Source organism: Procambarus clarkii, chromosome 66 (genome assembly GCF_040958095.1).
Source record: "Procambarus clarkii isolate CNS0578487 chromosome 66, FALCON_Pclarkii_2.0, whole genome shotgun sequence".
In the NCBI taxonomy this organism is placed as follows: domain Eukaryota; kingdom Metazoa; phylum Arthropoda; class Malacostraca; order Decapoda; family Cambaridae; genus Procambarus; species Procambarus clarkii.
Genome location: NC_091215.1, coordinates 8,553,298 through 8,567,510, shown reverse-complemented (window position 1 = coordinate 8,567,510; position 14,213 = coordinate 8,553,298). Strand labels below are relative to the sequence as shown.

Here is a 14,213-nt window from a genome sequence, read left to right as displayed (position 1 = left end):
GCTGCAACCTGTCTCATGTGTGTAGTACTGGCTGCAACCTGTCCAATGTGTGTAGTACTGGCTGTAACCTGTCTCATGTGTGTAGTACTGGCTGTAACCTGTCTCATGTGTGTAGTACTGGCTGTAACCTGTCTCATGTGTGTAGTACTGGCTGTAACCTGTCTCGTGTGTGTAGTACTGGCTGTAGCCAGTCCCATGTGTGTAGTACTGGCTGTAACCTGTCTCATGTGTGTAGTACTGGCTGTAACCTGTCTCATGTGTGTAGAACTGGCTGTAGCCAGTCCCATGTGTGTAGTACTGGCTGTAACCTGTCTCATGTGTGTAGTACTGGCTGTAGCCAGTCCCATGTGTGTAGTACTGGCTGTAACCTGTCTCATGTGTGTAGTACTGGCTGTAGCCAGTCCCATGTGTGTAGTACTGGCTGTAACCTGTCTCATGTGTGTAGTACTGGCTGTAGCCAGTCCCATGTGTGTAGTACTGGCTGTAATCTGTCTCATGTGTGTAGTACTGGCTGTAGCTAGTCCCATGTGTGTATTACTGGCTGTAACCTGTCTCATGTGTGTATTACTGGCTGTAACCTGTCTCATGTGTGTAGTACTGGCTGTAACCTGTCTCATGTGTGTAGTACTGGCTGTAACCTGTCTCATGTGTGTAGTACTGGCTGTAACCTGTCTCATGTGTGTAGTACTGGCTGTAACCTGTCTCGTGTGTGTAGTACTGGCTGTAGCCAGTCCCATGTGTGTAGTACTGGCTGTAACCTGTCTCATGTGTGTAGTACTGGCTGTAACCTGTCTCATGTGTGTAGAACTGGCTGTAGCCAGTCCCATGTGTGTAGTACTGGCTGTAACCTGTCTCATGTGTGTAGTACTGGCTGTAGCCAGTCCCATGTGTGTAGTACTGGCTGTAACCTGTCTCATGTGTGTAGTACTGGCTGTAGCCAGTCCCATGTGTGTAGTACTGGCTGTAACCTGTCTCATGTGTGTAGTACTGGCTGTAGCCAGTCCCATGTGTGTAGTACTGGCTGTAATCTGTCTCATGTGTGTAGTACTGGCTGTAGCTAGTCCCATGTGTGTATTACTGGCTGTAACCTGTCTCATGTGTGTATTACTGGCTGTAACCTGTCTCATGTGTGTAGTACTGGCTGTAACCTGTCTCACGTGCGTATTCCTAACAGTAACCTGTCACGTGTGTGTTGTATTAGTTATAACATGTCTCAAGTGTGTAGTATTAACTGTAACATGCCAGGTGTGTGTTGAACTGGCTGTAACCTGACTCATGTGCGTATTACTAACAGAAACCTATCCCATGTGTAGTACTGGCTGTAATTTGTCGTACATGTGTATTAATAACAGTAACCTGTCCCATGTGTAATATTTGCTGTAACCGGTCTCGTGAGTGTAATACTGGTTGTAACCTGTGTCAGGGTTCACCCCCTTCCAACCTGTGGTTGGGGTCGTCCCACGGGTCTTAGCCCTTCAGTACCAGGCGCCACTGCTCACCCTTGGGCTCCCTCAGTCAACTAATGGCTGGTCTTATACACCCTTAGCGAGTAGGGAGGGTCAAGCTTCCTATAACTCGCCTAAACCTGCTCGTCCTGACGCTGGAACGCTCTCTTGGATATTTAGTCTACTCAGGTCGCCAGCTGGGTGTTTATGCTCATGTCCCAGCAACACGTCAGTGGTCTTAATGGTTATCTTAATCAAGGATGCAATATCATGTGCAGTACAAGGTGTCATTAATGGTCTCATAAATATATATATAACCCCTAGAGAATGGAGGCTCACTTAAACTCATCAGTTAGTTTAAAAGTTTACTGAAGAAAAAGAATATATACACATATAATTGTGTAAAGAAATGTCAAGAGGTGGATATCATCCGCTGGCGGCAACACTCCTCGCGGCACGGCATCTGGCAACATGGTCAGCTGACTGGGTCCACTCGTCAGGCGGCGGGCACAACCTCGCGCCTCTGGCAACACGATCAGCTGATACCTCTAACTGTCAGAACGTTGTGACTTTCCCACGCCTCTAGCGATGCAATCAGCTGGGCGCTTCAGAGTTTGTTGCTGGCTCTTTGCACACCAGCTACCACCTCCAAGATCACAAACATCCCTGCCTTAATGCTCACACACACCAACTCATGCCTTAATGAGCTCTTGGCTCCTAGCCAAATATTCTGTCACTTAAGACAATAAAATGATGAGTTGAAATGTTCACAACATATAAAATACTCTAGCTCACCTTGATCAAAAGGGGTAAAGGGAGGGACAATTATCTACCTTATTTCACTCCAACCACGAAGCTGACTCATCCTCTGTTGAGGGATGTTGAGGTTCCTGGTCCTGGCTTCTGGTCTCCTGATGAACAGTTCCCCCACACACAGGTTCCTCCGTCGTCCTCGTGGTAACACATCTTCACCGTAATAACACTCAATAGGTAATGCCTTCCTGCTCCTTTTCTCCGGGGTACTGGAGACAGGTACCTCCGTCGTCGTCCTCACTCTCACTGGCACTGTCGACACCCGACAGTCCAGCACAGCTTCCCCTCGCCACACTGCCAGTAGAATTGGCCCGGCCGTAGCTTTTCGCTTGATGTGGAATACTGGTCCTCTGGGCGTCCCAGACGTCATCAACCCAACGTTCCCTCTGCTGCAGACTCTTGATAGAGCTCTTGGCTCTCTAATTCGTCCCGTCCTTCCTTCTGGGCACTCCACGGAAGCTGGATGGCTTCTCAGACTGTCTGAAGAATCGAAGCGAGGCATAAATCTACTGGTAAGGGCTCTCTAGATCCGGAGCTCTACCGAGCGCGTCTTCCCTTTATGACGGCTCGTGACGTACTCTTCCCGCTCAGGCGCTAGCCGCCCCGGGAGCCCTCCGCCTCATGACGTCACACCGCCCGAGGGCTCTCGTCATTTGTCACTTCCGGCACGTGACCTCACCTGGCCAATCAGGTACCGGAAAGCGTCACGACGACTTGGCGGGAAACAGGATGGCTCGGCAGCGTCTTGTGCCCCCCAAAAGGCGTAAGCCCCCTGCATTATCAAACTTAGCTGGTCATTTTACAGCCAGCTTAATCACGCTCCACGCTTTCCCACACATGAAAATGTTCCCTGAACATCAGAGAATACTTACGGCTATGGAGATATGACTCTTCTAAGCTGGGAAGGAAGAAATATAGGGGTGGACACCGTTACACCTGTCAAGTGTCTGTAGCACTGGCTGCAACCTGTTTCATGTGTGTAGAACCTGCTGTAACCGGTCTCATGTGTGTAGTAATGACTGTAAACTGTCTCATGAGTGTAGCACTGGCTTTAATCTTTCTCATGTGTGTAATACTGGCTGTAACCTTTCCCATGTGTGTAGTACTAGTGGAAACCTGCTCCAAGTGTGTATGACTGGCTTTAACCTGTCTCACATGTGTATTTCTGGCTGTACCCTGTCGCGTCTGTGTAGTGCTGGCTGTAACCTGTCTCAAGTGTGTAGTACTGGCTGTAATCTGTTACGTGTGTGTAGTGCTATCTGTAACCTATCCTTTGAGTGTAGTACTGGCTGTAACCTGTCTCATGTGTGTAGTATTGTCTGTAACCTGTCAAATTGGTAAAGTACAAGACGTAACCTGTATCATGTGTGTGTAGTACTGACCGTAATCTGTCTCATATGTGTAGTACTGGCTATAACCTGTCTCATGTGAATAGTACTGGCTGTAACCGGTCCTATGTGTGTAGTTCTGACTGTAACCTGTCTCATGTGTATCCTCTCTCACGTGTGCGGTACTGGTTGTAATCTGCCTCATATGTGTAGTACTGGCTGTAACCTCTCATCTGTAGTACTGGCTGTAACGAGTACCATATGTGTAGTAAGGTAAGGTAATTATCAAAAGAAGGCACCAAACCTGGGAGGCTTTGTAGCACCATCAAAGTGCGAAATAATCAGAGGGAGCTAAATATCACCAAAAATAACAATACGAGAACAAAAACGCATAAGGCGAACGATATCAAAAGCATCTGATTCACCTAGAATTCTATCGAGGAACAAGTGACCGCGAGGGACGGTCGGAAAGCAAGACACACGCTCGTCCTGGAAGTCAGGACATTCAACAAGGATATGCACAACTGTAAGAGGGACAACGCAATTCGGACAATAAGGAGCAGGGCGGTGCTCCATTAAGTGACCGTTGGTTAAACGAGTATGGCCAACCCGCAGCCGTGCCAAAGTAGCTTCCCATCGCCGGTTACGTTGGTAGGAGGAAGGCCACGGAGACACACTACGTTTGAGAGCAAGCAGCTTGTTACCAACCACAGAGGACCAATAACCCCGCCAACGGGCAAGAATGGAGGAATGAATAACAGGATAAAAGTCGGAATAAGGAATACCTTTACGGGAGATGGGACAAGAACGGATAGCTTCCTTAGCAGCAGCATCTGCACGCTCATTGAAAGAAACACCAATATGGCTGGGAACCCAGCAAAACTCTACTGATTTAAATTTACTAGAAATAAGAAACAGCCAATGTTGAATCTCGATGACCACCGGATGGGCAGGATTAAAGGACCCTAGAGCCATGAGGGCACTAGGAGAGTCAACTACAACCACAAAGGAGGAATGAGAATGAGAAAGCAAGAGACGAAGAGCAGAGAGAATAGCATAAAGTTCTGCCGTAAAGACGCTAGCCTCCGAATGGAGGCGACACATATAAGTACAGTCAGGAAAAACAACAGAGTAGCCCACACCATCCGCAGACTTAAGACCCATTGGTGAAGATGGAAATAGAGTGGGAGTGCGAAGGAAAGTGCTCAAGGAAGAGGCTTTTCTGAATTGTAGGAGGGGTAAAGGCTTTAGGAAGACAAGTCAAGGACGTACAAAACTTGGGAAGGAGGACTCTCCACGGAGGTAAGGAAGGAACAGTACGAACAGAAACATTAGAAATATGAACAGAAAGAGAATCCTGTAAGTGAGATAACCGGACAGAAAGTGGGAGACGATGAAGAGGAACAGGAACCACAGGAGGAGGAAAAGTCCATGCACGACAGAGGCGAGAGGAAGGCTGTTGGAAGGACCGCGCAAGATAGCGAAGACAGTTGCAATCACGGCGGTCCTGAAGAGAGAGAAAGTCAGTGTCAACATACAAACTGAGGGCGGGAGTCGAACGAAAGGCAACAGAGCTGAGATGCAACCCAGTATCGTGCAAAGCATCAAAACGGCGAAGAGTAGGAGGAGAAGCAGCAGAGTAAGCAGGGCGACCATAAACTAGTTTAGACAGGACGAGAGAGGAGTGCAAATAGAGGAGCGTGCGCCTATCCGCTCCCCAAGAAGTATGGGACAAAACCTAAAGGAGGTTAAGGGCCTTAGAACATTCAACTCGGAGGTAAGAGATATGGGCTGACCAAGACAAACGAGTGTCAAAGACTAACCCCAAAAGCTTTGCGGAATCCCCTGTACACAATGGGATGACCATAAAACGACAAAGAGAGACGAAGAACGACATGCTTCCGAGTAAAAGTCATAGCACAAGTCTTAGATGCAGAGAACTTGAAGCCATGATCGGTGACCCAAGATGACACGGTATCAATCGCAAGTTGAAGCCGCCGTTGAAGGAGAGGTGAATCATCACCCCGACCGCAAAGGGTAAGATCATCAACATAGAGAGCAGAGAAGACGCCAGAAGGAAGAGAGGAAAGAAGACCGTTGAGGGGCCACTAGAAAAAGAGTTGTGCTCAGAACACTACCCTGGGGTACACCCTCATACTGCTGTAAAGGGGCAGAGAGAGAAGTACCAAGCCGCACACGAAAGGAACGACGAGAGAGGAAGCTCTGGAGGAAGAGAGGGGGGTTCCCACGAAGGCCAAAAGAATGAAGTTGAGACAGAATATGGTACCCCCAGTTAGTGTCGTAAGCCTTTTCCAGGTCAAAAAGGATGGCAACAACGGAGGTCTTCACAGCAAAAGCAGTACGAATATAGACCTCCAAGTTCACCAGGACATCAGTTGTGCTGCGACATTTGCGGAAACCAAATTGAGAAGGGGAGAGGTGGTGATAGTGTTCTAAGAACCACATCAAACGAATGTTAACCATACGTTCAAAGAGCTTGCAGACACAACTCGTGAGGGCAATAGGGCGGAAGTCCTTGAGGAATGACCCAAGAGACCCTGGTTTTCGAACAGGGAGGACAACAGCATCGAGCCAGTCTTCAGGGACTGACGACGACTCCCAGACCCGATTGTACAGACTCAGTAAATACTGAGACGTGCATGGAGGGAGATGACGAAGCATTTCATAATGAATGCCATCGGGGCCCGCTGCCATAGAACCACAAAGGGCTAGGGCAAATTGAAGTTCAGAGAGAGAGAAGGGATCATTATAGGGAAGGTGAAGATAAGTACAGAAATTTAAAGGACGAGATTCAAGGAGAGGCTTACGAAGAAGGAAGGATTGGGGGAGATGAGAACCAGAACTAACAGAAGAGAAATAGGAACCCAGTTCGGTCGCAACCTGCAACGGGTCCGCCACAAGAGCACCATGGAGGCGAAGTACCGGTGAGACATCGGGAACGAACTTACCCGCAATCTTGCGGATACGCTTCCAGACTAGTGGGAGAGGAGTTTCGGACGTAACGGTGGAGACATAAGACGCCCAGCAAGCACGTTTAGCCACACGGATGGTCCTATGGGCCACCGCACTCACTTTCCGAAAAAAAAGAAAAGACTCAACCGCCTCCCGGCGGCGATGTCTCTTCCAGGCTGCACGCTTAAAGCGGACAGCCCGAGCACAGTCCATACTCCACCAGGGAATGCACTTCCACGTTCCCCGAGAGGAAGAGCGAAGAATAGAGTGGAGGGCAGCGTCAAAGACAGTGTCATGAAAAAAAAGGAGGGCGCAAGGGAGAGGTAGAACGGAGAGGTCGGAAATAGTAGCACAGAGAGTAAAGAGGCGCCAGTCAGCATCGACAAACCGCCACCTAGGGAAGGAGAGAGGAGGGCGAAAAGAGAAAAAGTGACAAGGATAGGAAAATGGTCACTGCCATGGAGGTCATCAAGGACTCGCCACCCGAAATCTAAGGAAAGGGATGACGAGCACAGAGAAAGATCGAGACAAGAAAGGGAGTGAGTTCACGAGTCCAAATGAGTGGGATCATCAGAATTAAGAAGGGACAGGGAAGAAGAGAGGATGAAAGGTTCAAGGAGGTGACCCCGGGTGTTTGTCAGCACATCACCCCAAAGGGCATGACGACAATTGAAATCACCCAGCAGGAGCACAGGCTCTGGCAAGGAGTCTAGGTGGTGTTTAAGATCGGGAAGAGAAAGTGGGACAGTGTGGGGGAGATAAATGGAACAAAACCGTGTACCCTCTACGCACATAGACACGGGCGGCAGAACAGTGGACAGGTGAGGAAAAAAGTAAGGAGACAAAGGGAACATCAGAGCGAATCAAGAGAGCAGAAGAATTATGGACCCCAGCAACAGCTGGGGAAGGTGAGAGAAAAGAATAGCCACGGAAGCGACCAGGACGAGCACCAAGCATCCGCTCCTGGAGACAGACACAAAGGGGCGAAAACTGTGAAATGAAAAGTTGGAGGTCAAGGAAATTGGCGTAAAATCCACGGGTGTTCCATTGAAGAAAAGACATCAGCAAAGAGAGAGAGGAGAGCAACAGAGAGCAAAGAAGAAACAAAGGTGAAAAAGGAACACAGCACGCTAAAAAAGCACAGAGTCAGGATCAGGGTCAGCGAAGTCAGAGTTAGGGGGCATGGGTAAACTGAGTAAAGAATGAGGGAAAGAAGTGGGAGGACGAACCAGCGGTGGACGAGCAGGGCCTGGAGGAGAAGGGATGGGAGGAGGAGGGGCAGAAAGAGGGGAGCGCACCTCAGCAAGGGCAGTAACCGAGATGGAACCGGGGGCTAAAGAAACCCCAACAGTAGGAACAGGGGGGTACCACCACTGAAGCAGGAGGGAAAGGAACGATAGAATCAGAGATAGGGGGTGAAGAATAAAGCGAAGCTTTCTTACCGACAGGGGAGGAGGAAGGAGAGGAGCCAGGTTTCCGCTTCTGACTCAAAGATACAGACGTCCCAACAGCAATGTACTGGGCAACAGACTCCAATGTCTCGATAGGAGAACAAGAGCGAACAACACAACCATCAGGAGAGCGATGGACGTCGGCCCGCACAGTCAGGCGGCGTGGAGAGCCAAGAGACGGAGGAGAAGGACGGGAAGGAGGACTAGAAGGAGAGGAAATAGAAGACACAGGAGACGTGACAGACTGGGTAGAAAGAAGGGGAGCCCTAGACAGAGAACCAGGAGGGGGACCCTTCGGAACAGAACGGAGGGAAACAGGGGAGGTGGTGGTGGGCGTGTCCGGGTCTAAGGCTTGGAAACGGTTGTGAGACTGAGGAAGGCGGGAAGGACGAGGAGAGGAAGAGCGCACCACGCGAGCATAGGAGACACCAGCGAAAAAGGGGAGACGATGAACTTGGCGCCGAGCCTCAGGAAAAGACAAACGGTCCCGGTGCTTGAAGTTGAGGACAGCCGCCTCAAGTTTGTAACGAATACACGCACAGGAGAAGGTAGGGTGGGCCTCACCGCAATTGAGGCAGGGGGCCTGGGGAGAAGTGCACTCCAACTTAGAGTGACCCTCGCTTCCACACAGGGGACAGAGAGAGACAGTACTAGAGCATTTGAGGGTACCATGCTCAAACTTCCAGCACTTACTGCAGAGCCGAGGAGATGGAATATACTCCTGAATGGAGCACCTGGCACCAGCAAGAATGACAGAGGATGGAAGGGTTCTACCATCAAAGGTAACCTTCACATCCCGAAGGGGCAGACGGCGATGACCACGAGGGGGACAAGTAAATGTATCCACCTGGCGGACAGAATGACCCTGGGCCTCGAGGATATGTTTGATATCCTTGTGGCAGTCCTTGAGATCCCTAACACCAGTCGCAACATGGTGCGTGAGGAGAACAGTGCCAACACTGGCATTCAACCGAGCGTTCTTTGAGACCCGAACAGGGGTTTCGCCAAGGCAGGACAAGGCGGCCAAGCGTGTGGCCGCATCCTGAGAAGGAGCAGCAACGACACGGGTACCAAGACGAGTGGGGTTGAAGGTGACAGAGGCATCCACGGAATCGACAAGATGCCTATGAAGGGAAAAATCGTCAGGAGGAGTTGAATCCAAAGGTTGGAGGTCAAAGTACTTAGTCCATGTAGCAGGACCAAACAAAGCATGGAACGAAGTAGGATGGGAAGGGAGCATACGAGAGTGGCCGTGGCGGGGACGGCGATGAGAACCCGTAGAGAGAGACGGGTCGAAAGGTGCAGTAGTCACAAGAAGAGATGGGGCCGTGCAAAGGGACAAGACGGTCACCACAGCAGGCTTGAGGCTCGACCCAACCACAGAGGAGGGAGGGGAGCAGACAGGAAGAGTCCGGTTTGGGCCTAAACCGGGCCCTGTAGCGGAAGCTACAGATCCCAGTCTTCCAGGACGGTCCGACTCAGGGGCCTGGTCGCCAACCCCATGAGCCTGGTTAGGAGTAGTCAAGTCGTCATCCATACAGCAAACCAACATATAAGGGATGGGACCCGGAACCAAGGGATACCACCTACCAGGGCAGCCAGGGAGGCCGAGCGCGGGCCAGTGCAGGAAGGGTGTGTCGTCCCCAGCGGTGCTCCCCCTTTTCAACAGGGGAGTCCTACTACTACGTTCATTCTCCCACACTGGTGCTAAGACCCCAGTCCCCGTATCGCCCTAGCCTGGACACCCAACTATCCACTCAGGGCGGCCTCTCACAGGCGACCCTTCCAGCGGGTGGTCCGATGGCTCACAAGGCCCCTACATGGTGCCCTTCAGCACGTACACCACCCAAAGAGGGGGCACAGGCAAGTAAGTAAGTAAGTAATTATCAAAAGAAGGCACCAAACCGGGAAGGCTATGTAGCACCATCAAATACGCAAAATAATCAGAGGGCGCTAAATATCACCAAGGATGCCAATACGAGAACAAAAACGCATAAGGCGAACGATATCAAAAGTATCCGAGTCACCAAGAATTCTATCGAGGGACAGGTGACCGCGAGGGGCGGTCGGAAAGCAAGACACACGCTCGTCCTGGAAGTCAGGACATTCAAGAAGGACATGCACGACCGTAAGAGGGACAATGCAACTAGGACAATAAGGAGCAGGGCGGCGCTCCATCAAGTGACCATGGGTTAAGCGAGTATGGCCAATACGCAACCTCGCTAGAGCTGTTTCCCACCGCCGGTTACGGTGGAAGGAGGACGGCCACGAGGAAACACAACATTTAAGAGTACGTAGCTTGTTACCAGTAACAGACAACCAAGAAGCCTGCCAACGGGTAAGGACTGAGGAATGGATAACCGGGTAAAAGTCGGAATACGGAATGCCTTTACGAGAGATGGGACAAGAGCGGACAGCTTCCTTAGCGGCAGCATCCGCACGCTCATTTAAAGACACGCCAATATGGCTGGGAACCCAACAAAACTCAACCGACTTAAATTTACTGTGAACGAGAAACAGCCAATGCTGGATCTCGACAACTACCGGATGAACTGGATTAAAGCACCCGAGAGCCATGAGGGCACTACGAGAGTCAACAACAACCACAAAGGAAGACTGACAACGAGAAAGCAGGAGACGAAGAGCATAGAGAATAGCATAAAGTTCCGCTGTAAAGATGCTAGTCTCCGGAGGCAAGCGACACATATAAGTGCGATCAGGAAAAACAACAGTAGCCAACACCGTCCGCTGACTTAGACCCATCGGTGAAGACAGAAACGGAGCGGGAGTGAGAAGAAAAGTGCTCGAGGAAAAGGCGTTTTAGAACTGTAGGAGGGGTAAAAGCTTTAGTGATGCGAGTCAAGGATGTACAAAACCGCGGAAGAGGGACCCTCCACGGGGGCAAAGAAGGAACAACACGAGGAGAAACATCAGAAATACGAACGGAAAGAGAATCCTGCAGGCGAGATAACCGGACAGAAAGAGGGAGGTGGTGAAGAGGAACAGGAACCGCAGGAGGGGTAAAAGTTAAAGCACGACAGAGACGAGAGGAAGGATGTTGCAAGGACCGCGCAAGATACCGAAGACAGTAGCGATCACGGCGGTCCTGGAGAGACAGGAAGCCAGTGTCAACATACAAGCTAAGGACGGGAGTCGAACGAAAGGCACCAGAACTGAGGCGCAACCCAGTATGGTGCAAAGCATCAAGACGGCGAAGAGTAGAAGGAGAAGCAGACGAGTAAGCAGGGCAACCATAATCGAGCTTAGACAGGACGAGAGAGGAATGTAAAGCAAGGAGAGTGCGCCTATCTGCCCCCCAAGAAGTATGGGACAAGACCCGAAGGAGGGTAAGGGACTTAGAGCACTCAACACGGAGGTAAGAGATATGGGGAGACCAAGACAAACGAGTGTCAAGGAATAACCCCAAAAGCTTCGCGGAATCTTTGTATTCAAGGGGATGACCATAAAGTGACAAAGAGGGACGAAGAACAACCCGTTTCCGCGTAAAAGTCATGGCACAAGTCTTAGAAGTAGAGAACTTGAAGCCATGACCTGTGGCCCAAGACGACACGGCATCAATCGCAAGTTGAAGCCGGCGTTGAAGGAGAGGCGAATCATCACCCTGACAACAAAGGGTAAGATCATCGACATAGAGAGCGGAGAAGACACCAGAAGGAAGAGAGGAAAGAAGACCATTGAGGGCAACCAGAAAAAGAGTAGTGCTCAGAACACTACCCTGGGGCACACCTTCGTATTGCTGAAAAGGGGGAGAGAGAGCGGTACCAAGGCGCACCCGAAAGGAACGACGAGAGAGGAAGCTGCGGAGAAAGAGAGGGAGATGACCACGAAGGCCAAAAGAATGAAGTTGAGATAGGATATGATAACGCCAAGTGGTGTCGTAAGCCTTTTCGAGGTCAAAAAGGACGGCAACAACGGAGGTCTTCGCAGCAAAAGCAGTACGTATATAGACCTCCAAGTTCACCAGGACATCTGTCGTGCTGCGGCACTTGCGGAAACCAAATTGAGAAGGGGAGAGGAGGTGATGGTGTTCCAGGAACCACATCAGACGAACGTTAACCATACGTTCAAAGAGTTTGCAGACACAACTTGTGAGAGCAATAGGGCGAAAGTCCTTAGGGGAAGTACCCAGAGACCCTGGTTTGCGAACAGGGAGGACAACGGCATCGAGCCAGTCCTCAGGGACTGACGACGACTCCCAGATCCGATTATACAGACTCAGTAAATACTGAGACGTGCTCGGAGGGAGATGGCGAAGCATCTCATAATGAATACCATCGGAGCCCGCCGCCGTAGAACCGCAGAGGGCCAGGGCAGAACGAAGTTCAGAGAGAGAGAAGGGATCATTATAGGGAAGCTGAAGATGAGTGCAGAAATCTAAAGGACGAGACTCAAGGACAGGTTTACGAAGAAGGAAAGATTGGGGAAGATGAAGACCAGAGCTAACAGAAGAAAAGTGGGAACCCAGTTCGGAAGCGACCTGCAACGGGTCCGCCACAAGAGTATCATGGAGGTGAAGGACCGGTGAAACATCGGGAACGAACTTACCCGCTATCTTGCGGATACGCTTCCAGATCTGGGCCAGAGGGGTTTCGGACGTAATTGTCGAGACATAAGATGCCCAACATTCACGTTTAGCCGTACGGATGGCCCTACGGGCCACCGCACTCGCTTTCCGAAAGAAAAGAAAAGAATCGGTCGTCTGCCTACGGCGGTGCTTCTTCCAGGCTGCACGCTTACAGCGGACAGCCCGAGCACAGTCCGCATTCCACCAGGGAACGCACTTCCGTGGACCCCGAGAGGAAGAGCGAGGAATAGAGCGGAGGGCAGCGTCGAAGACAGTGTCATGAAAAAGGAGGAGAGCGCGAGAGAGGGGCAGAAGGGAGAGGTCAGAGAGTAGCACTGAGGGAAAACAGGGTCCAGTCCGCCTTAGCAAACTGCCATCTAGGGAAAGAGAGGGAAGGGCGAAAAGAGAAAAAGGAAACAAGGATGGGGAAATGATCACTTCCATGGAGGTCATCAAGAACCTGCCATGTGAAATCTAAGTAAAGAGAAGAAGAGCAGAGAGAAAGATCAAGACAAGAAAGGGTGCGAGTTCGAGAGTCCAAATGAGTGGGCTCACCAGAATTCAGAAGAGACAGGGAAGAAGAGAGGAGAAACGGCTCAAGGAGGCGACCCCGGGTATTCGTCAGAACGTCACCCCAAAGAGAATGACGACAATTGAAGTCACCCAGCAGGAGCACAGGCTCCGGCAAGGAGTCTAGGAGGTGTTTCAAATCAGGAAGAGAGAGCGGGACACTCGGGGGGAGATAAATGGAACAAACTGTGTACCATTTCCCCACAAAGATACGAGCAGCAGAACAATGGAGAGGCGAAGGAAAAAGTAAAGGAACAAAGGGAACATCAGCCCGAATCAAGAGAGCAGAAGAATTAGAAGCCCCAGCAATGGCTGGGGGGGGGGAGAGAAAGGAATAGCCACGAAAACGACCAGGACGAGCACCAAGCATCGGCTCCTGGAGACAGACACAAAGGGGCGAAAACCGCGAAACCTGAAGTTGGAGTTCGAGGAAATTGGCGTAATAACCTCGAACGTTCCATTGAAGAATGGACAACGACGAGAAGAGAAAGGACAAAAACAGAGAACGAGGAAGAAACAAAGGCGAAAGACCAACAGAGCACGTTAAAGAATATCAGGGTCGGGATCAGGGTCAGCAAAGTCAGGGTTAGGGGGCATGGGTAAACTGAGCAAAGACGGAGGGAAGGAAACGGGAGAACAGATCAGAGGTGGGCGGGCAGGGTCCGGAGGAGGAGGAGGAGGAGGAGGAGGAGGAGGAGGAGGAGGAGGAGGAGACAACGGAGAGGAGCAGTCAAGGACAGCAGCAGGAAGAGGGGGAGTAGAAAGAGAGGAGCGCACCCCAGCAAGAGCAGCAACCGAAAGGGAAGCAGGGGCCAAAGAAACCTCCATAGCAGGAACAGGGGGCGCAAGCACTGAAACGGGAGTGGAAGGAGCAACAGAGCCAGAAGGAGGAGCTGAGGAAGAAAGCGAAGCCTTCTTACCCGCCGGGGAAGAGGAAGGAGAGGAGCCAGGCTTACGCTTCTGACTTAAAGAGACCGGTGTCCCAGCAACTACGTACCGGGCAACGGATTCCAGTGTCTCAACAGGAGAAGCCGAACGAGAGCACACA

At 50.9% G+C, this 14,213-nt stretch overlaps 1 long non-coding RNA gene across 1 annotated transcript; it reads right to left on the bottom strand.

Annotated features, from left to right (window-relative positions):
• Positions 1–1,797: 1,797 nt before the first annotated feature.
• Positions 1,798–4,457, bottom strand: LOC138355099 (uncharacterized). The gene is made up of 2 exons (XR_011223822.1): positions 2,279–4,457; positions 1,798–2,091 (listed from the first exon to the last, which is right to left on the bottom strand). It is a non-coding gene; the product is annotated as an uncharacterized lncRNA (long non-coding RNA).
• Positions 4,458–14,213: the final 9,756 nt, after the last annotated feature.